Source organism: Equus asinus, chromosome 10 (genome assembly GCF_041296235.1).
Source record: "Equus asinus isolate D_3611 breed Donkey chromosome 10, EquAss-T2T_v2, whole genome shotgun sequence".
Taxonomy (NCBI): domain Eukaryota; kingdom Metazoa; phylum Chordata; class Mammalia; order Perissodactyla; family Equidae; genus Equus; species Equus asinus.
Window position 1 is genome coordinate 8,052,794 of NC_091799.1, and position 20,967 is coordinate 8,073,760.

Here is a 20,967-nt window from a genome sequence, read left to right on the forward strand (position 1 = left end):
GGAAGCTAAGAAACAACTCGCTGTGCCCAGTGCTCTTATAGCCTAAGAGAACATCTCTTATCAAGGCCTGTGAAACGCACTTTCTAGGCAGGCCTGATCTGGAAGAAGTAGAACTTCTGCTCTGGTTGTGCTCCATTGCCCTAGAGCTGCCAGACCCAACGTGCTGCCTTGTTTCCAAAGGGGCAGAGAGGCCCCAAAGCGTCTTGCTTCCAGCTGTTTGGGAAACAAGGAAACAACTGGCTCTGCACCGTGCTCTCACAGCCTACCGGGAACGTCACATACAAAGGCCTCTGAAACGCAGTTCCTTGGCAGGCCTGATCTGGCTGAAGTAGGACTTCTGCTCTGGGTGTGCTCCATTGGCCTAGAGCTGAAAGGCCCAAAGGGATGCCTTGTTTGCAAAGGGGCAGAGAGGCCCCAAAGCATCTTGCTTCCAGCTCTTTGGGAAGCTAGGAAACAACTGTCTCTGCCCAGTGCTCTGACAGAGTACCGGGAACATCTCTTACCAGAGCCTTTGAAACGCAGTTTCTTGGCAGGCCTTATCTGGCTGAGGTAGAACTTCTGCTCTGGGTGTGCTCCATTGGCCTAGAGCTGAAAGGCCCAAAGGTCGGCCTTGTTGGCAAAGGGGCAGGGAGCCCCCAAAGCATCTTGCTTCCAGCTCTTTGGGAAGCTAAGAAACAACTGGCTCTGCCCAGTGCTCTTACAGCCTAAGAGAAAATCTCTTACCAAGGCCTGTGAAACGCACTTTGTTGGTGGCCTGATCTAGCTGAAGTAGAACTGCTGCTCTGGGTGTGCTCCATTGGCCTAGAGCTGCCTGGCCCAAAGGGCCGCCTTGTTTGCAAAGGGGCAGAGAGGCCCCAAAGCATCTTGCTTCCAGCTCTTCGGGAAGCTAAGAAACATCTGGCGTTGCCCAGTGCTCTTACAGCCTACCGGGAACATCTCTTACCAAGGCCTGTGAAACGCAGTTTGTTGGTGGCCTGAACTGGCCGAAGTAGAACTTCTGCTCTGGGTGTGCTCCACTGGCCTAGAGCTACCTGGCGCAAAGGGCTGCCTTGATTCCAAAGTGAGAGAGTGGCACCAAAGCATCTTGCTCCCAGCTCTTCGGGAAGCTAAGAAACAGCTGGCTCTGCCCAGTGCTCTTACAGCCTAAGAGAACATCTCTTTGAAAGGCCTGTGAAACGCAGTTTCTTGGCAGGCCTGACCTGGCTGAAGTAGAACTTCTGTTCTGGTTGTGCTACATAGGCCTAGAGCTACCAGGACCTAAGGGCTGCCTTGTTTCCAAGGGGTGAGAGAGGCCCCAAAGCATCTTGCCTCCAGCACTTTGGGAAGCTAAAAAACAACTGGTTCTGCCCAGTGCTCTCACAGCCTACCGTGAACATCTCTTACCAAGGGCTGTGAAACGCAGTTTCTGGGCAGGACTGATCCGCCTGAAGTAGAACTTCTGCTGTGGGTGTGCTCCATTGGCCTAGAGCTGCCAGGCCCAAACGGCTGCCTTGTGTCCAAAGGGAGAGAGAGGCCCCAAAGCATCTTGCTTCCAGCTCTGTGGGAAGCTAAAGCAACTGGCTCTCCACAGTGCTCTCACAGCCTACCGGGAACATCTCTTACCAAGGCCTGTGAAACGCAGTTTCTTGGCAGGCCTGATCTGGCTGAAGTAGAACTCCTGCTCTGGGCGTGCTACTTTGGCCTAGAGCTGCCAGGCCCAAAGGGCCGCCTTGTTTCCAAAGGGGCTGAGAGTCCCCAAAGTATCTTGCTTCCAAATCTTTGGGAAGCTAAGAAACAACTGGCTCTGCACAGTGCTCTCACAGCCTACCGGCAACGTGACAGAGAAAGGCCTGTGAGACGCAGTTTCTTGGAAGGCCTGATCTGGCTGAGGTAGAACTTCTGCTCTGGGTGTACTCCATTGGCCTAGGGCTGCCAGGCCCAAAGGGCTGCCTTTATTTCCAAAGTGTGAGAGAGGCCCCAAAGCATCTTGCTTCCTGCTCTCTGGGAAGCTAAAACAACTGGCTCTGCACAGTGCTCTCAAAGCCAACCGGGAACGTCACATACAAAGGCCTGTGAAACGCAGCTTCTTGACAGGCCTTATCTGGCTGAGGTAGAACTTGTGCTCTGGGTGTGCTACTTTGGCCTAGAGCTGCCAGGCACAAAGGCTGCTTTGTTTCCAAAGGGGGAGAGAGGCCCCAAATCATGTTGCTTCCAGCTGTTTTTGAAGCTAAGAAACAACTCGCTCTGCCAGGTACTCTTACAGCCTTCCGGGAACACCTCTTACGAAGGCCTGTGAAAAGCAGTTTCTTGGCAGGCCTGATCTGGCTGAGGTAGAACTTCTGCTCTGGGTGTGCTCCATTGCCCTAGAGCTGAAAGGCCCAAAGGGCTGCCTTGTTTCCAAAGGGGGAGAGAGGCCCCAAAGCATCTTGCTTCCACCTCTTGGGAAGCTAAGAAACAACTCGCTGTGCCCAGTGCTCTTATAGCCTAAGAGAACATCTCTTATCAAGGCCTGTGAAACGCACTTTCTAGGCAGGCCTGATCTGGAAGAAGTAGAACTTCTGCTCTGGTTGTGCTCCATTGCCCTAGAGCTGCCAGACCCAACGTGCTGCCTTGTTTCCAAAGGGGCAGAGAGGCCCCAAAGCGTCTTGCTTCCAGCTGTTTGGGAAACAAGGAAACAACTGGCTCTGCACCGTGCTCTCACAGCCTACCGGGAACGTCACATACAAAGGCCTCTGAAACGCAGTTCCTTGGCAGGCCTGATCTGGCTGAAGTAGGACTTCTGCTCTGGGTGTGCTCCATTGGCCTAGAGCTGAAAGGCCCAAAGGGATGCCTTGTTTGCAAAGGGGCAGAGAGGCCCCAAAGCATCTTGCTTCCAGCTCTTTGGGAAGCTAGGAAACAACTGTCTCTGCCCAGTGCTCTGACAGAGTACCGGGAACATCTCTTACCAGAGCCTTTGAAACGCAGTTTCTTGGCAGGCCTTATCTGGCTGAGGTAGAACTTCTGCTCTGGGTGTGCTCCATTGGCCTAGAGCTGAAAGGCCCAAAGGTCGGCCTTGTTGGCAAAGGGGCAGGGAGCCCCCAAAGCATCTTGCTTCCAGCTCTTTGGGAAGCTAAGAAACAACTGGCTCTGCCCAGTGCTCTTACAGCCTAAGAGAAAATCTCTTACCAAGGCCTGTGAAACGCACTTTGTTGGTGGCCTGATCTAGCTGAAGTAGAACTGCTGCTCTGGGTGTGCTCCATTGGCCTAGAGCTGCCTGGCCCAAAGGGCCGCCTTGTTTGCAAAGGGGCAGAGAGGCCCCAAAGCATCTTGCTTCCAGCTCTTCGGGAAGCTAAGAAACATCTGGCGTTGCCCAGTGCTCTTACAGCCTACCGGGAACATCTCTTACCAAGGCCTGTGAAACGCAGTTTGTTGGTGGCCTGAACTGGCCGAAGTAGAACTTCTGCTCTGGGTGTGCTCCACTGGCCTAGAGCTACCTGGCGCAAAGGGCTGCCTTGATTCCAAAGTGAGAGAGTGGCACCAAAGCATCTTGCTCCCAGCTCTTCGGGAAGCTAAGAAACAGCTGGCTCTGCCCAGTGCTCTTACAGCCTAAGAGAACATCTCTTTGAAAGGCCTGTGAAACGCAGTTTCTTGGCAGGCCTGACCTGGCTGAAGTAGAACTTCTGTTCTGGTTGTGCTACATAGGCCTAGAGCTACCAGGACCTAAGGGCTGCCTTGTTTCCAAGGGGTGAGAGAGGCCCCAAAGCATCTTGCCTCCAGCACTTTGGGAAGCTAAAAAACAACTGGTTCTGCCCAGTGCTCTCACAGCCTACCGTGAACATCTCTTACCAAGGGCTGTGAAACGCAGTTTCTGGGCAGGACTGATCCGCCTGAAGTAGAACTTCTGCTGTGGGTGTGCTCCATTGGCCTAGAGCTGCCAGGCCCAAACGGCTGCCTTGTGTCCAAAGGGAGAGAGAGGCCCCAAAGCATCTTGCTTCCAGCTCTGTGGGAAGCTAAAGCAACTGGCTCTCCACAGTGCTCTCACAGCCTACCGGGAACATCTCTTACCAAGGCCTGTGAAACGCAGTTTCTTGGCAGGCCTGATCTGGCTGAAGTAGAACTCCTGCTCTGGGCGTGCTACTTTGGCCTAGAGCTGCCAGGCCCAAAGGGCCGCCTTGTTTCCAAAGGGGCTGAGAGTCCCCAAAGTATCTTGCTTCCAAATCTTTGGGAAGCTAAGAAACAACTGGCTCTGCACAGTGCTCTCACAGCCTACCGGCAACGTGACAGAGAAAGGCCTGTGAGACGCAGTTTCTTGGAAGGCCTGATCTGGCTGAGGTAGAACTTCTGCTCTGGGTGTACTCCATTGGCCTAGGGCTGCCAGGCCCAAAGGGCTGCCTTTATTTCCAAAGTGTGAGAGAGGCCCCAAAGCATCTTGCTTCCTGCTCTCTGGGAAGCTAAAACAACTGGCTCTGCACAGTGCTCTCAAAGCCAACCGGGAACGTCACATACAAAGGCCTGTGAAACGCAGCTTCTTGACAGGCCTTATCTGGCTGAGGTAGAACTTGTGCTCTGGGTGTGCTACTTTGGCCTAGAGCTGCCAGGCACAAAGGCTGCTTTGTTTCCAAAGGGGGAGAGAGGCCCCAAATCATGTTGCTTCCAGCTGTTTTTGAAGCTAAGAAACAACTCGCTCTGCCAGGTACTCTTACAGCCTTCCGGGAACACCTCTTACGAAGGCCTGTGAAAAGCAGTTTCTTGGCAGGCCTGATCTGGCTGAGGTAGAACTTCTGCTCTGGGTGTGCTCCATTGCCCTAGAGCTGAAAGGCCCAAAGGGCTGCCTTGTTTCCAAAGGGGGAGAGAGGCCCCAAAGCATCTTGCTTCCACCTCTTGGGAAGCTAAGAAACAACTCGCTGTGCCCAGTGCTCTTATAGCCTAAGAGAACATCTCTTATCAAGGCCTGTGAAACGCACTTTCTAGGCAGGCCTGATCTGGAAGAAGTAGAACTTCTGCTCTGGTTGTGCTCCATTGCCCTAGAGCTGCCAGACCCAACGTGCTGCCTTGTTTCCAAAGGGGCAGAGAGGCCCCAAAGCGTCTTGCTTCCAGCTGTTTGGGAAACAAGGAAACAACTGGCTCTGCACCGTGCTCTCACAGCCTACCGGGAACGTCACATACAAAGGCCTCTGAAACGCAGTTCCTTGGCAGGCCTGATCTGGCTGAAGTAGGACTTCTGCTCTGGGTGTGCTCCGTTGGCCTAGAGCTGAAAGGCCCAAAGGGATGCCTTGTTTGCAAAGGGGCAGAGAGGCCCCAAAGCATCTTGCTTCCAGCTCTTTGGGAAGCTAGGAAACAACTGTCTCTGCCCAGTGCTCTGACAGAGTACCGGGAACATCTCTTACCAGAGCCTTTGAAACGCAGTTTCTTGGCAGGCCTTATCTGGCTGAGGTAGAACTTCTGCTCTGGGTGTGCTCCATTGGCCTAGAGCTGAAAGGCCCAAAGGTCGGCCTTGTTGGCAAAGGGGCAGGGAGCCCCCAAAGCATCTTGCTTCCAGCTCTTTGGGAAGCTAAGAAACAACTGGCTCTGCCCAGTGCTCTTACAGCCTAAGAGAAAATCTCTTACCAAGGCCTGTGAAACGCACTTTGTTGGTGGCCTGATCTAGCTGAAGTAGAACTGCTGCTCTGGGTGTGCTCCATTGGCCTAGAGCTGCCTGGCCCAAAGGGCCGCCTTGTTTGCAAAGGGGCAGAGAGGCCCCAAAGCATCTTGCTTCCAGCTCTTCGGGAAGCTAAGAAACATCTGGCGTTGCCCAGTGCTCTTACAGCCTACCGGGAACATCTCTTACCAAGGCCTGTGAAACGCAGTTTGTTGGTGGCCTGAACTGGCCGAAGTAGAACTTCTGCTCTGGGTGTGCTCCACTGGCCTAGAGCTACCTGGCGCAAAGGGCTGCCTTGATTCCAAAGTGAGAGAGTGGCACCAAAGCATCTTGCTCCCAGCTCTTCGGGAAGCTAAGAAACAGCTGGCTCTGCCCAGTGCTCTTACAGCCTAAGAGAACATCTCTTTGAAAGGCCTGTGAAACGCAGTTTCTTGGCAGGCCTGACCTGGCTGAAGTAGAACTTCTGTTCTGGTTGTGCTACATAGGCCTAGAGCTACCAGGACCTAAGGGCTGCCTTGTTTCCAAGGGGTGAGAGAGGCCCCAAAGCATCTTGCCTCCAGCACTTTGGGAAGCTAAAAAACAACTGGTTCTGCCCAGTGCTCTCACAGCCTACCGTGAACATCTCTTACCAAGGGCTGTGAAACGCAGTTTCTGGGCAGGACTGATCCGCCTGAAGTAGAACTTCTGCTGTGGGTGTGCTCCATTGGCCTAGAGCTGCCAGGCCCAAACGGCTGCCTTGTGTCCAAAGGGAGAGAGAGGCCCCAAAGCATCTTGCTTCCAGCTCTGTGGGAAGCTAAAGCAACTGGCTCTCCACAGTGCTCTCACAGCCTACCGGGAACATCTCTTACCAAGGCCTGTGAAACGCAGTTTCTTGGCAGGCCTGATCTGGCTGAAGTAGAACTCCTGCTCTGGGCGTGCTACTTTGGCCTAGAGCTGCCAGGCCCAAAGGGCCGCCTTGTTTCCAAAGGGGCTGAGAGTCCCCAAAGTATCTTGCTTCCAAATCTTTGGGAAGCTAAGAAACAACTGGCTCTGCACAGTGCTCTCACAGCCTACCGGCAACGTGACAGAGAAAGGCCTGTGAGACGCAGTTTCTTGGAAGGCCTGATCTGGCTGAGGTAGAACTTCTGCTCTGGGTGTACTCCATTGGCCTAGGGCTGCCAGGCCCAAAGGGCTGCCTTTATTTCCAAAGTGTGAGAGAGGCCCCAAAGCATCTTGCTTCCTGCTCTCTGGGAAGCTAAAACAACTGGCTCTGCACAGTGCTCTCAAAGCCAACCGGGAACGTCACATACAAAGGCCTGTGAAACGCAGCTTCTTGACAGGCCTTATCTGGCTGAGGTAGAACTTGTGCTCTGGGTGTGCTACTTTGGCCTAGAGCTGCCAGGCACAAAGGCTGCTTTGTTTCCAAAGGGGGAGAGAGGCCCCAAATCATGTTGCTTCCAGCTGTTTTTGAAGCTAAGAAACAACTCGCTCTGCCAGGTACTCTTACAGCCTTCCGGGAACACCTCTTACGAAGGCCTGTGAAAAGCAGTTTCTTGGCAGGCCTGATCTGGCTGAGGTAGAACTTCTGCTCTGGGTGTGCTCCATTGCCCTAGAGCTGAAAGGCCCAAAGGGCTGCCTTGTTTCCAAAGGGGGAGAGAGGCCCCAAAGCATCTTGCTTCCACCTCTTGGGAAGCTAAGAAACAACTCGCTGTGCCCAGTGCTCTTATAGCCTAAGAGAACATCTCTTATCAAGGCCTGTGAAACGCACTTTCTAGGCAGGCCTGATCTGGAAGAAGTAGAACTTCTGCTCTGGTTGTGCTCCATTGCCCTAGAGCTGCCAGACCCAACGTGCTGCCTTGTTTCCAAAGGGGCAGAGAGGCCCCAAAGCGTCTTGCTTCCAGCTGTTTGGGAAACAAGGAAACAACTGGCTCTGCACCGTGCTCTCACAGCCTACCGGGAACGTCACATACAAAGGCCTCTGAAACGCAGTTCCTTGGCAGGCCTGATCTGGCTGAAGTAGGACTTCTGCTCTGGGTGTGCTCCGTTGGCCTAGAGCTGAAAGGCCCAAAGGGATGCCTTGTTTGCAAAGGGGCAGAGAGGCCCCAAAGCATCTTGCTTCCAGCTCTTTGGGAAGCTAGGAAACAACTGTCTCTGCCCAGTGCTCTGACAGAGTACCGGGAACATCTCTTACCAGAGCCTTTGAAACGCAGTTTCTTGGCAGGCCTTATCTGGCTGAGGTAGAACTTCTGCTCTGGGTGTGCTCCATTGGCCTAGAGCTGAAAGGCCCAAAGGTCGGCCTTGTTGGCAAAGGGGCAGGGAGCCCCCAAAGCATCTTGCTTCCAGCTCTTTGGGAAGCTAAGAAACAACTGGCTCTGCCCAGTGCTCTTACAGCCTAAGAGAAAATCTCTTACCAAGGCCTGTGAAACGCACTTTGTTGGTGGCCTGATCTAGCTGAAGTAGAACTGCTGCTCTGGGTGTGCTCCATTGGCCTAGAGCTGCCTGGCCCAAAGGGCCGCCTTGTTTGCAAAGGGGCAGAGAGGCCCCAAAGCATCTTGCTTCCAGCTCTTCGGGAAGCTAAGAAACATCTGGCGTTGCCCAGTGCTCTTACAGCCTACCGGGAACATCTCTTACCAAGGCCTGTGAAACGCAGTTTGTTGGTGGCCTGAACTGGCCGAAGTAGAACTTCTGCTCTGGGTGTGCTCCACTGGCCTAGAGCTACCTGGCGCAAAGGGCTGCCTTGATTCCAAAGTGAGAGAGTGGCACCAAAGCATCTTGCTCCCAGCTCTTCGGGAAGCTAAGAAACAGCTGGCTCTGCCCAGTGCTCTTACAGCCTAAGAGAACATCTCTTTGAAAGGCCTGTGAAACGCAGTTTCTTGGCAGGCCTGACCTGGCTGAAGTAGAACTTCTGTTCTGGTTGTGCTACATAGGCCTAGAGCTACCAGGACCTAAGGGCTGCCTTGTTTCCAAGGGGTGAGAGAGGCCCCAAAGCATCTTGCCTCCAGCACTTTGGGAAGCTAAAAAACAACTGGTTCTGCCCAGTGCTCTCACAGCCTACCGTGAACATCTCTTACCAAGGGCTGTGAAACGCAGTTTCTGGGCAGGACTGATCCGCCTGAAGTAGAACTTCTGCTGTGGGTGTGCTCCATTGGCCTAGAGCTGCCAGGCCCAAACGGCTGCCTTGTGTCCAAAGGGAGAGAGAGGCCCCAAAGCATCTTGCTTCCAGCTCTGTGGGAAGCTAAAGCAACTGGCTCTCCACAGTGCTCTCACAGCCTACCGGGAACATCTCTTACCAAGGCCTGTGAAACGCAGTTTCTTGGCAGGCCTGATCTGGCTGAAGTAGAACTCCTGCTCTGGGCGTGCTACTTTGGCCTAGAGCTGCCAGGCCCAAAGGGCCGCCTTGTTTCCAAAGGGGCTGAGAGTCCCCAAAGTATCTTGCTTCCAAATCTTTGGGAAGCTAAGAAACAACTGGCTCTGCACAGTGCTCTCACAGCCTACCGGCAACGTGACAGAGAAAGGCCTGTGAGACGCAGTTTCTTGGAAGGCCTGATCTGGCTGAGGTAGAACTTCTGCTCTGGGTGTACTCCATTGGCCTAGGGCTGCCAGGCCCAAAGGGCTGCCTTTATTTCCAAAGTGTGAGAGAGGCCCCAAAGCATCTTGCTTCCTGCTCTCTGGGAAGCTAAAACAACTGGCTCTGCACAGTGCTCTCAAAGCCAACCGGGAACGTCACATACAAAGGCCTGTGAAACGCAGCTTCTTGACAGGCCTTATCTGGCTGAGGTAGAACTTGTGCTCTGGGTGTGCTACTTTGGCCTAGAGCTGCCAGGCACAAAGGCTGCTTTGTTTCCAAAGGGGGAGAGAGGCCCCAAATCATGTTGCTTCCAGCTGTTTTTGAAGCTAAGAAACAACTCGCTCTGCCAGGTACTCTTACAGCCTTCCGGGAACACCTCTTACGAAGGCCTGTGAAAAGCAGTTTCTTGGCAGGCCTGATCTGGCTGAGGTAGAACTTCTGCTCTGGGTGTGCTCCATTGCCCTAGAGCTGAAAGGCCCAAAGGGCTGCCTTGTTTCCAAAGGGGGAGAGAGGCCCCAAAGCATCTTGCTTCCACCTCTTGGGAAGCTAAGAAACAACTCGCTGTGCCCAGTGCTCTTATAGCCTAAGAGAACATCTCTTATCAAGGCCTGTGAAACGCACTTTCTAGGCAGGCCTGATCTGGAAGAAGTAGAACTTCTGCTCTGGTTGTGCTCCATTGCCCTAGAGCTGCCAGACCCAACGTGCTGCCTTGTTTCCAAAGGGGCAGAGAGGCCCCAAAGCGTCTTGCTTCCAGCTGTTTGGGAAACAAGGAAACAACTGGCTCTGCACCGTGCTCTCACAGCCTACCGGGAACGTCACATACAAAGGCCTCTGAAACGCAGTTCCTTGGCAGGCCTGATCTGGCTGAAGTAGGACTTCTGCTCTGGGTGTGCTCCGTTGGCCTAGAGCTGAAAGGCCCAAAGGGATGCCTTGTTTGCAAAGGGGCAGAGAGGCCCCAAAGCATCTTGCTTCCAGCTCTTTGGGAAGCTAGGAAACAACTGTCTCTGCCCGGTGCTCTGACAGAGTACCGGGAACATCTCTTACCAGAGCCTTTGAAACGCAGTTTCTTGGCAGGCCTTATCTGGCTGAGGTAGAACTTCTGCTCTGGGTGTGCTCCATTGGCCTAGAGCTGAAAGGCCCAAAGGTCGGCCTTGTTGGCAAAGGGGCAGGGAGCCCCCAAAGCATCTTGCTTCCAGCTCTTTGGGAAGCTAAGAAACAACTGGCTCTGCCCAGTGCTCTTACAGCCTAAGAGAAAATCTCTTACCAAGGCCTGTGAAACGCACTTTGTTGGTGGCCTGATCTAGCTGAAGTAGAACTGCTGCTCTGGGTGTGCTCCATTGGCCTAGAGCTGCCTGGCCCAAAGGGCCGCCTTGTTTGCAAAGGGGCAGAGAGGCCCCAAAGCATCTTGCTTCCAGCTCTTCGGGAAGCTAAGAAACATCTGGCGTTGCCCAGTGCTCTTACAGCCTACCGGGAACATCTCTTACCAAGGCCTGTGAAACGCAGTTTGTTGGTGGCCTGAACTGGCCGAAGTAGAACTTCTGCTCTGGGTGTGCTCCACTGGCCTAGAGCTACCTGGCGCAAAGGGCTGCCTTGATTCCAAAGTGAGAGAGTGGCACCAAAGCATCTTGCTCCCAGCTCTTCGGGAAGCTAAGAAACAGCTGGCTCTGCCCAGTGCTCTTACAGCCTAAGAGAACATCTCTTTGAAAGGCCTGTGAAACGCAGTTTCTTGGCAGGCCTGACCTGGCTGAAGTAGAACTTCTGTTCTGGTTGTGCTACATAGGCCTAGAGCTACCAGGACCTAAGGGCTGCCTTGTTTCCAAGGGGTGAGAGAGGCCCCAAAGCATCTTGCCTCCAGCACTTTGGGAAGCTAAAAAACAACTGGTTCTGCCCAGTGCTCTCACAGCCTACCGTGAACATCTCTTACCAAGGGCTGTGAAACGCAGTTTCTGGGCAGGACTGATCCGCCTGAAGTAGAACTTCTGCTGTGGGTGTGCTCCATTGGCCTAGAGCTGCCAGGCCCAAACGGCTGCCTTGTGTCCAAAGGGAGAGAGAGGCCCCAAAGCATCTTGCTTCCAGCTCTGTGGGAAGCTAAAGCAACTGGCTCTCCACAGTGCTCTCACAGCCTACCGGGAACATCTCTTACCAAGGCCTGTGAAACGCAGTTTCTTGGCAGGCCTGATCTGGCTGAAGTAGAACTCCTGCTCTGGGCGTGCTACTTTGGCCTAGAGCTGCCAGGCCCAAAGGGCCGCCTTGTTTCCAAAGGGGCTGAGAGTCCCCAAAGTATCTTGCTTCCAAATCTTTGGGAAGCTAAGAAACAACTGGCTCTGCACAGTGCTCTCACAGCCTACCGGCAACGTGACAGAGAAAGGCCTGTGAGACGCAGTTTCTTGGAAGGCCTGATCTGGCTGAGGTAGAACTTCTGCTCTGGGTGTACTCCATTGGCCTAGGGCTGCCAGGCCCAAAGGGCTGCCTTTATTTCCAAAGTGTGAGAGAGGCCCCAAAGCATCTTGCTTCCTGCTCTCTGGGAAGCTAAAACAACTGGCTCTGCACAGTGCTCTCAAAGCCAACCGGGAACGTCACATACAAAGGCCTGTGAAACGCAGCTTCTTGACAGGCCTTATCTGGCTGAGGTAGAACTTGTGCTCTGGGTGTGCTACTTTGGCCTAGAGCTGCCAGGCACAAAGGCTGCTTTGTTTCCAAAGGGGGAGAGAGGCCCCAAATCATGTTGCTTCCAGCTGTTTTTGAAGCTAAGAAACAACTCGCTCTGCCAGGTACTCTTACAGCCTTCCGGGAACACCTCTTACGAAGGCCTGTGAAAAGCAGTTTCTTGGCAGGCCTGATCTGGCTGAGGTAGAACTTCTGCTCTGGGTGTGCTCCATTGCCCTAGAGCTGAAAGGCCCAAAGGGCTGCCTTGTTTCCAAAGGGGGAGAGAGGCCCCAAAGCATCTTGCTTCCACCTCTTGGGAAGCTAAGAAACAACTCGCTGTGCCCAGTGCTCTTATAGCCTAAGAGAACATCTCTTATCAAGGCCTGTGAAACGCACTTTCTAGGCAGGCCTGATCTGGAAGAAGTAGAACTTCTGCTCTGGTTGTGCTCCATTGCCCTAGAGCTGCCAGACCCAACGTGCTGCCTTGTTTCCAAAGGGGCAGAGAGGCCCCAAAGCGTCTTGCTTCCAGCTGTTTGGGAAACAAGGAAACAACTGGCTCTGCACCGTGCTCTCACAGCCTACCGGGAACGTCACATACAAAGGCCTCTGAAACGCAGTTCCTTGGCAGGCCTGATCTGGCTGAAGTAGGACTTCTGCTCTGGGTGTGCTCCGTTGGCCTAGAGCTGAAAGGCCCAAAGGGATGCCTTGTTTGCAAAGGGGCAGAGAGGCCCCAAAGCATCTTGCTTCCAGCTCTTTGGGAAGCTAGGAAACAACTGTCTCTGCCCAGTGCTCTGACAGAGTACCGGGAACATCTCTTACCAGAGCCTTTGAAACGCAGTTTCTTGGCAGGCCTTATCTGGCTGAGGTAGAACTTCTGCTCTGGGTGTGCTCCATTGGCCTAGAGCTGAAAGGCCCAAAGGTCGGCCTTGTTGGCAAAGGGGCAGGGAGCCCCCAAAGCATCTTGCTTCCAGCTCTTTGGGAAGCTAAGAAACAACTGGCTCTGCCCAGTGCTCTTACAGCCTAAGAGAAAATCTCTTACCAAGGCCTGTGAAACGCACTTTGTTGGTGGCCTGATCTAGCTGAAGTAGAACTGCTGCTCTGGGTGTGCTCCATTGGCCTAGAGCTGCCTGGCCCAAAGGGCCGCCTTGTTTGCAAAGGGGCAGAGAGGCCCCAAAGCATCTTGCTTCCAGCTCTTCGGGAAGCTAAGAAACATCTGGCGTTGCCCAGTGCTCTTACAGCCTACCGGGAACATCTCTTACCAAGGCCTGTGAAACGCAGTTTGTTGGTGGCCTGAACTGGCCGAAGTAGAACTTCTGCTCTGGGTGTGCTCCACTGGCCTAGAGCTACCTGGCGCAAAGGGCTGCCTTGATTCCAAAGTGAGAGAGTGGCACCAAAGCATCTTGCTCCCAGCTCTTCGGGAAGCTAAGAAACAGCTGGCTCTGCCCAGTGCTCTTACAGCCTAAGAGAACATCTCTTTGAAAGGCCTGTGAAACGCAGTTTCTTGGCAGGCCTGACCTGGCTGAAGTAGAACTTCTGTTCTGGTTGTGCTACATAGGCCTAGAGCTACCAGGACCTAAGGGCTGCCTTGTTTCCAAGGGGTGAGAGAGGCCCCAAAGCATCTTGCCTCCAGCACTTTGGGAAGCTAAAAAACAACTGGTTCTGCCCAGTGCTCTCACAGCCTACCGTGAACATCTCTTACCAAGGGCTGTGAAACGCAGTTTCTGGGCAGGACTGATCCGCCTGAAGTAGAACTTCTGCTGTGGGTGTGCTCCATTGGCCTAGAGCTGCCAGGCCCAAACGGCTGCCTTGTGTCCAAAGGGAGAGAGAGGCCCCAAAGCATCTTGCTTCCAGCTCTGTGGGAAGCTAAAGCAACTGGCTCTCCACAGTGCTCTCACAGCCTACCGGGAACATCTCTTACCAAGGCCTGTGAAACGCAGTTTCTTGGCAGGCCTGATCTGGCTGAAGTAGAACTCCTGCTCTGGGCGTGCTACTTTGGCCTAGAGCTGCCAGGCCCAAAGGGCCGCCTTGTTTCCAAAGGGGCTGAGAGTCCCCAAAGTATCTTGCTTCCAAATCTTTGGGAAGCTAAGAAACAACTGGCTCTGCACAGTGCTCTCACAGCCTACCGGCAACGTGACAGAGAAAGGCCTGTGAGACGCAGTTTCTTGGAAGGCCTGATCTGGCTGAGGTAGAACTTCTGCTCTGGGTGTACTCCATTGGCCTAGGGCTGCCAGGCCCAAAGGGCTGCCTTTATTTCCAAAGTGTGAGAGAGGCCCCAAAGCATCTTGCTTCCTGCTCTCTGGGAAGCTAAAACAACTGGCTCTGCACAGTGCTCTCAAAGCCAACCGGGAACGTCACATACAAAGGCCTGTGAAACGCAGCTTCTTGACAGGCCTTATCTGGCTGAGGTAGAACTTGTGCTCTGGGTGTGCTACTTTGGCCTAGAGCTGCCAGGCACAAAGGCTGCTTTGTTTCCAAAGGGGGAGAGAGGCCCCAAATCATGTTGCTTCCAGCTGTTTTTGAAGCTAAGAAACAACTCGCTCTGCCAGGTACTCTTACAGCCTTCCGGGAACACCTCTTACGAAGGCCTGTGAAAAGCAGTTTCTTGGCAGGCCTGATCTGGCTGAGGTAGAACTTCTGCTCTGGGTGTGCTCCATTGCCCTAGAGCTGAAAGGCCCAAAGGGCTGCCTTGTTTCCAAAGGGGGAGAGAGGCCCCAAAGCATCTTGCTTCCACCTCTTGGGAAGCTAAGAAACAACTCGCTGTGCCCAGTGCTCTTATAGCCTAAGAGAACATCTCTTATCAAGGCCTGTGAAACGCACTTTCTAGGCAGGCCTGATCTGGAAGAAGTAGAACTTCTGCTCTGGTTGTGCTCCATTGCCCTAGAGCTGCCAGACCCAACGTGCTGCCTTGTTTCCAAAGGGGCAGAGAGGCCCCAAAGCGTCTTGCTTCCAGCTGTTTGGGAAACAAGGAAACAACTGGCTCTGCACCGTGCTCTCACAGCCTACCGGGAACGTCACATACAAAGGCCTCTGAAACGCAGTTCCTTGGCAGGCCTGATCTGGCTGAAGTAGGACTTCTGCTCTGGGTGTGCTCCGTTGGCCTAGAGCTGAAAGGCCCAAAGGGATGCCTTGTTTGCAAAGGGGCAGAGAGGCCCCAAAGCATCTTGCTTCCAGCTCTTTGGGAAGCTAGGAAACAACTGTCTCTGCCCAGTGCTCTGACAGAGTACCGGGAACATCTCTTACCAGAGCCTTTGAAACGCAGTTTCTTGGCAGGCCTTATCTGGCTGAGGTAGAACTTCTGCTCTGGGTGTGCTCCATTGGCCTAGAGCTGAAAGGCCCAAAGGTCGGCCTTGTTGGCAAAGGGGCAGGGAGCCCCCAAAGCATCTTGCTTCCAGCTCTTTGGGAAGCTAAGAAACAACTGGCTCTGCCCAGTGCTCTTACAGCCTAAGAGAAAATCTCTTACCAAGGCCTGTGAAACGCACTTTGTTGGTGGCCTGATCTAGCTGAAGTAGAACTGCTGCTCTGGGTGTGCTCCATTGGCCTAGAGCTGCCTGGCCCAAAGGGCCGCCTTGTTTGCAAAGGGGCAGAGAGGCCCCAAAGCATCTTGCTTCCAGCTCTTCGGGAAGCTAAGAAACATCTGGCGTTGCCCAGTGCTCTTACAGCCTACCGGGAACATCTCTTACCAAGGCCTGTGAAACGCAGTTTGTTGGTGGCCTGAACTGGCCGAAGTAGAACTTCTGCTCTGGGTGTGCTCCACTGGCCTAGAGCTACCTGGCGCAAAGGGCTGCCTTGATTCCAAAGTGAGAGAGTGGCACCAAAGCATCTTGCTCCCAGCTCTTCGGGAAGCTAAGAAACAGCTGGCTCTGCCCAGTGCTCTTACAGCCTAAGAGAACATCTCTTTGAAAGGCCTGTGAAACGCAGTTTCTTGGCAGGCCTGACCTGGCTGAAGTAGAACTTCTGTTCTGGTTGTGCTACATAGGCCTAGAGCTACCAGGACCTAAGGGCTGCCTTGTTTCCAAGGGGTGAGAGAGGCCCCAAAGCATCTTGCCTCCAGCACTTTGGGAAGCTAAAAAACAACTGGTTCTGCCCAGTGCTCTCACAGCCTACCGTGAACATCTCTTACCAAGGGCTGTGAAACGCAGTTTCTGGGCAGGACTGATCCGCCTGAAGTAGAACTTCTGCTGTGGGTGTGCTCCATTGGCCTAGAGCTGCCAGGCCCAAACGGCTGCCTTGTGTCCAAAGGGAGAGAGAGGCCCCAAAGCATCTTGCTTCCAGCTCTGTGGGAAGCTAAAGCAACTGGCTCTCCACAGTGCTCTCACAGCCTACCGGGAACATCTCTTACCAAGGCCTGTGAAACGCAGTTTCTTGGCAGGCCTGATCTGGCTGAAGTAGAACTCCTGCTCTGGGCGTGCTACTTTGGCCTAGAGCTGCCAGGCCCAAAGGGCCGCCTTGTTTCCAAAGGGGCTGAGAGTCCCCAAAGTATCTTGCTTCCAAATCTTTGGGAAGCTAAGAAACAACTGGCTCTGCACAGTGCTCTCACAGCCTACCGGCAACGTGACAGAGAAAGGCCTGTGAGACGCAGTTTCTTGGAAGGCCTGATCTGGCTGAGGTAGAACTTCTGCTCTGGGTGTACTCCATTGGCCTAGGGCTGCCAGGCCCAAAGGGCTGCCTTTATTTCCAAAGTGTGAGAGAGGCCCCAAAGCATCTTGCTTCCTGCTCTCTGGGAAGCTAAAACAACTGGCTCTGCACAGTGCTCTCAAAGCCAACCGGGAACGTCACATACAAAGGCCTGTGAAACGCAGCTTCTTGACAGGCCTTATCTGGCTGAGGTAGAACTTGTGCTCTGGGTGTGCTACTTTGGCCTAGAGCTGCCAGGCACAAAGGCTGCTTTGTTTCCAAAGGGGGAGAGAGGCCCCAAATCATGTTGCTTCCAGCTGTTTTTGAAGCTAAGAAACAACTCGCTCTGCCAGGTACTCTTACAGCCTTCCGGGAACACCTCTTACGAAGGCCTGTGAAAAGCAGTTTCTTGGCAGGCCTGATCTGGCTGAGGTAGAACTTCTGCTCTGGGTGTGCTCCATTGCCCTAGAGCTGAAAGGCCCAAAGGGCTGCCTTGTTTCCAAAGGGGGAGAGAGGCCCCAAAGCATCTTGCTTCCACCTCTTGGGAAGCTAAGAAACAACTCGCTGTGCCCAGTGCTCTTATAGCCTAAGAGAACATCTCTTATCAAGGCCTGTGAAACGCACTTTCTAGGCAGGCCTGATCTGGAAGAAGTAGAACTTCTGCTCTGGTTGTGCTCCATTGCCCTAGAGCTGCCAGACCCAACGTGCTGCCTTGTTTCCAAAGGGGCAGAGAGGCCCCAAAGCGTCTTGCTTCCAGCTGTTTGGGAAACAAGGAAACAACTGGCTCTGCACCGTGCTCTCACAGCCTACCGGGAACGTCACATACAAAGGCCTCTGAAACGCAGTTCCTTGGCAGGCCTGATCTGGCTGAAGTAGGACTTCTGCTCTGGGTGTGCTCCGTTGGCCTAGAGCTGAAAGGCCCAAAGGGATGCCTTGTTTGCAAAGGGGCAGAGAGGCCCCAAAGCATCTTGCTTCCAGCTCTTTGGGAAGCTAGGAAACAACTGTCTCTGCCCGGTGCTCTGACAGAGTACCGGGAACATCTCTTACCAGAGCCTTTGAAACGCAGTTTCTTGGCAGGCCTTATCTGGCTGAGGTAGAACTTCTGCTCTGGGTGTGCTCCATTGGCCTAGAGCTGAAAGGCCCAAAGGTCGGCCTTGTTGGCAAAGGGGCAGGGAGCCCCCAAAGCATCTTGCTTCCAGCTCTTTGGGAAGCTAAGAAACAACTGGCTCTGCCCAGTGCTCTTACAGCCTAAGAGAAAATCTCTTACCAAGGCCTGTGAAACGCACTTTGTTGGTGGCCTGATCTAGCTGAAGTAGAACTGCTGCTCTGGGTGTGCTCCATTGGCCTAGAGCTGCCTGGCCCAAAGGGCCGCCTTGTTTGCAAAGGGGCAGAGAGGCCCCAAAGCATCTTGCTTCCAGCTCTTCGGGAAGCTAAGAAACATCTGGCGTTGCCCAGTGCTCTTACAGCCTACCGGGAACATCTCTTACCAAGGCCTGTGAAACGCAGTTTGTTGGTGGCCTGAACTGGCCGAAGTAGAACTTCTGCTCTGGGTGTGCTCCACTGGCCTAGAGCTACCTGGCGCAAAGGGCTGCCTTGATTCCAAAGTGAGAGAGTGGCACCAAAGCATCTTGCTCCCAGCTCTTCGGGAAGCTAAGAAACAGCTGGCTCTGCCCAGTGCTCTTACAGCCTAAGAGAACATCTCTTTGAAAGGCCTGTGAAACGCAGTTTCTTGGCAGGCCTGACCTGGCTGAAGTAGAACTTCTGTTCTGGTTGTGCTACATAGGCCTAGAGCTACCAGGACCTAAGGGCTGCCTTGTTTCCAAAGGGTGAGAGAGGCCCCAAAGCATCTTGCCTCCAGCACTTTGGGAAGCTAAAAAACAACTGGTTCTGCCCAGTGCTCTCACAGCCTACCGTGAACATCTCTTACCAAGGGCTGTGAAACGCAGTTTCTGGGCAGGACTGATCCGCCTGAAGTAGAACTTCTGCTGTGGGTGTGCTCCATTGGCCTAGAGCTGCCAGGCCCAAACGGCTGCCTTGTGTCCAAAGGGAGAGAGAGGCCCCAAAGCATCTTGCTTCCAGCTCTGTGGGAAGCTAAAGCAACTGGCTCTCCACAGTGCTCTCACAGCCTACCGGGAACATCTCTTACCAAGGCCTGTGAAACGCAGTTTCTTGGCAGGCCTGATCTGGCTGAAGTAGAACTCCTGCTCTGGGCGTGCTACTTTGGCCTAGAGCTGCCAGGCCCAAAGGGCCGCCTTGTTTCCAAAGGGGCTGAGAGTCCCCAAAGTATCTTGCTTCCAAATCTTTGGGAAGCTAAGAAACAACTGGCTCTGCACAGTGCTCTCACAGCCTACCGGCAACGTGACAGAGAAAGGCCTGTGAGACGCAGTTTCTTGGAAGGCCTGATCTGGCTGAGGTAGAACTTCTGCTCTGGGTGTACTCCATTGGCCTAGGGCTGCCAGGCCCAAAGGGCTGCCTTTATTTCCAAAGTGTGAGAGAGGCCCCAAAGCATCTTGCTTCCTGCTCTCTGGGAAGCTAAAACAACTGGCTCTGCACAGTGCTCTCAAAGCCAACCGGGAACGTCACATACAAAGGCCTGTGAAACGCAGCTTCTTGACAGGCCTTATCTGGCTGAGGTAGAACTTGTGCTCTGGGTGTGCTACTTTGGCCTAGAGCTGCCAGGCACAAAGGCTGCTTTGTTTCCAAAGGGGGAGAGAGGCCCCAAATCATGTTGCTTCCAGCTGTTTTTGAAGCTAAGAAACAACTCGCTCTGCCAGGTACTCTTACAGCCTTCCGGGAACACCTCTTACGAAGGCCTGTGAAAAGCAGTTTCTTGGCAGGCCTGATCTGGCTGAGGTAGAACTTCTGCTCTGGGTGTGCTCCATTGCCCTAGAGCTGAAAGGCCCAAAGGGCTGCCTTGTTTCCAAAGGGGGAGAGAGGCCCCAAAGCATCTTGCTTCCACCTCTTGGGAAGCTAAGAAACAACTCGCTGTGCCCAGTGCTCTTATAGCCTAAGAGAACATCTCTTATCAAGGCCTGTGAAACGCACTTTCTAGGCAGGCCTGATCTGGAAGAAGTAGAACTTCTGCTCTGGTTGTGCTCCATTGCCCTAGAGCTGCCAGACCCAACGTGCTGCCTTGTTTCCAAAGGGGCAGAGAGGCCCCAAAGCGTCTTGCTTCCAGCTGTTTGGGAAACAAGGAAACAACTGGCTCTGCACCGTGCTCTCACAGCCTACCGGGAACGTCACATACAAAGGCCTCTGAAACGCAGTTCCTTGGCAGGCCTGATCTGGCTGAAGTAGGACTTCTGCTCTGGGTGTGCTCCGTTGGCCTAGAGCTGAAAGGCCCAAAGGTCGGCCTTGTTGGCAAAGGGGCAGGGAGCCCCCAAAGCATCTTGCTTCCAGCTCTTTGGGAAGCTAAGAAACAACTGGCTCTGCCCAGTGCTCTTACAGCCTAAGAGAAAATCTCTTACCAAGGCCTGTGAAACGCACTTTGTTGGTGGCCTGATCTAGCTGAAGTAGAACTGCTGCTCTGGGTGTGCTCCATTGGCCTAGAGCTGCCTGGCCCAAAGGGCCGCCTTGTTTGCAAAGGGGCAGAGAGGCCCCAAAGCATCTTGCTTCCAGCTCTTCGGGAAGCTAAGAAACATCTGGCGTTGCCCAGTGCTCTTACAGCCTACCGGGAACATCTCTTACCAAGGCCTGTGAAACGCAGTTTGTTGGTGGCCTGAACTGGCCGAAGTAGAACTTCTGCTCTGGGTGTGCTCCACTGGCCTAGAGCTACCTGGCGCAAAGGGCTGCCTTGATTCCAAAGTGAGAGAGTGGCACCAAAGCATCTTGCTCCCAGCTCTTCGGGAAGCTAAGAAACAGCTGGCTCTGCCCAGTGCTCTTACAGCCTAAGAGAACATCTCTTTGAAAGGCCTGTGAAACGCAGTTTCTTGGCAGGCCTGACCTGGCTGAAGTAGAACTTCTGTTCTGGTTGTGCTACATAGGCCTAGAGCTACCAGGACCTAAGGGCTGCCTTGTTTCCAAGGGGTGAGAGAGGCCCCAAAGCATCTTGCCTCCAGCACTTTGGGAAGCTAAAAAACAACTGGTTCTGCCCAGTGCTCTCACAGCCTACCGTGAACATCTCTTACCAAGGGCTGTGAAACGCAGTTTCTGGGCAGGACTGATCCGCCTGAAGTAGAACTTCTGCTGTGGGTGTGCTCCATTGGCCTAGAGCTGCCAGGCCCAAACGGCTGCCTTGTGTCCAAAGGGAGAGAGAGGCCCCAAAGCATCTTGCTTCCAGCTCTGTGGGAAGCTAAAGCAACTGGCTCTCCACAGTGCTCTCACAGCCTACCGGGAACATCTCTTACCAAGGCCTGTGAAACGCAGTTTCTTGGCAGGCCTGATCTGGCTGAAGTAGAACTCCTGCTCTGGGCGTGCTACTTTGGCCTAGAGCTGCCAGGCCCAAAGGGCCGCCTTGTTTCCAAAGGGGCTGAGAGTCCCCAAAGTATCTTGCTTCCAAATCTTTGGGAAGCTAAGAAACAACTGGCTCTGCACAGTGCTCTCACAGCCTACCGGCAACGTGACA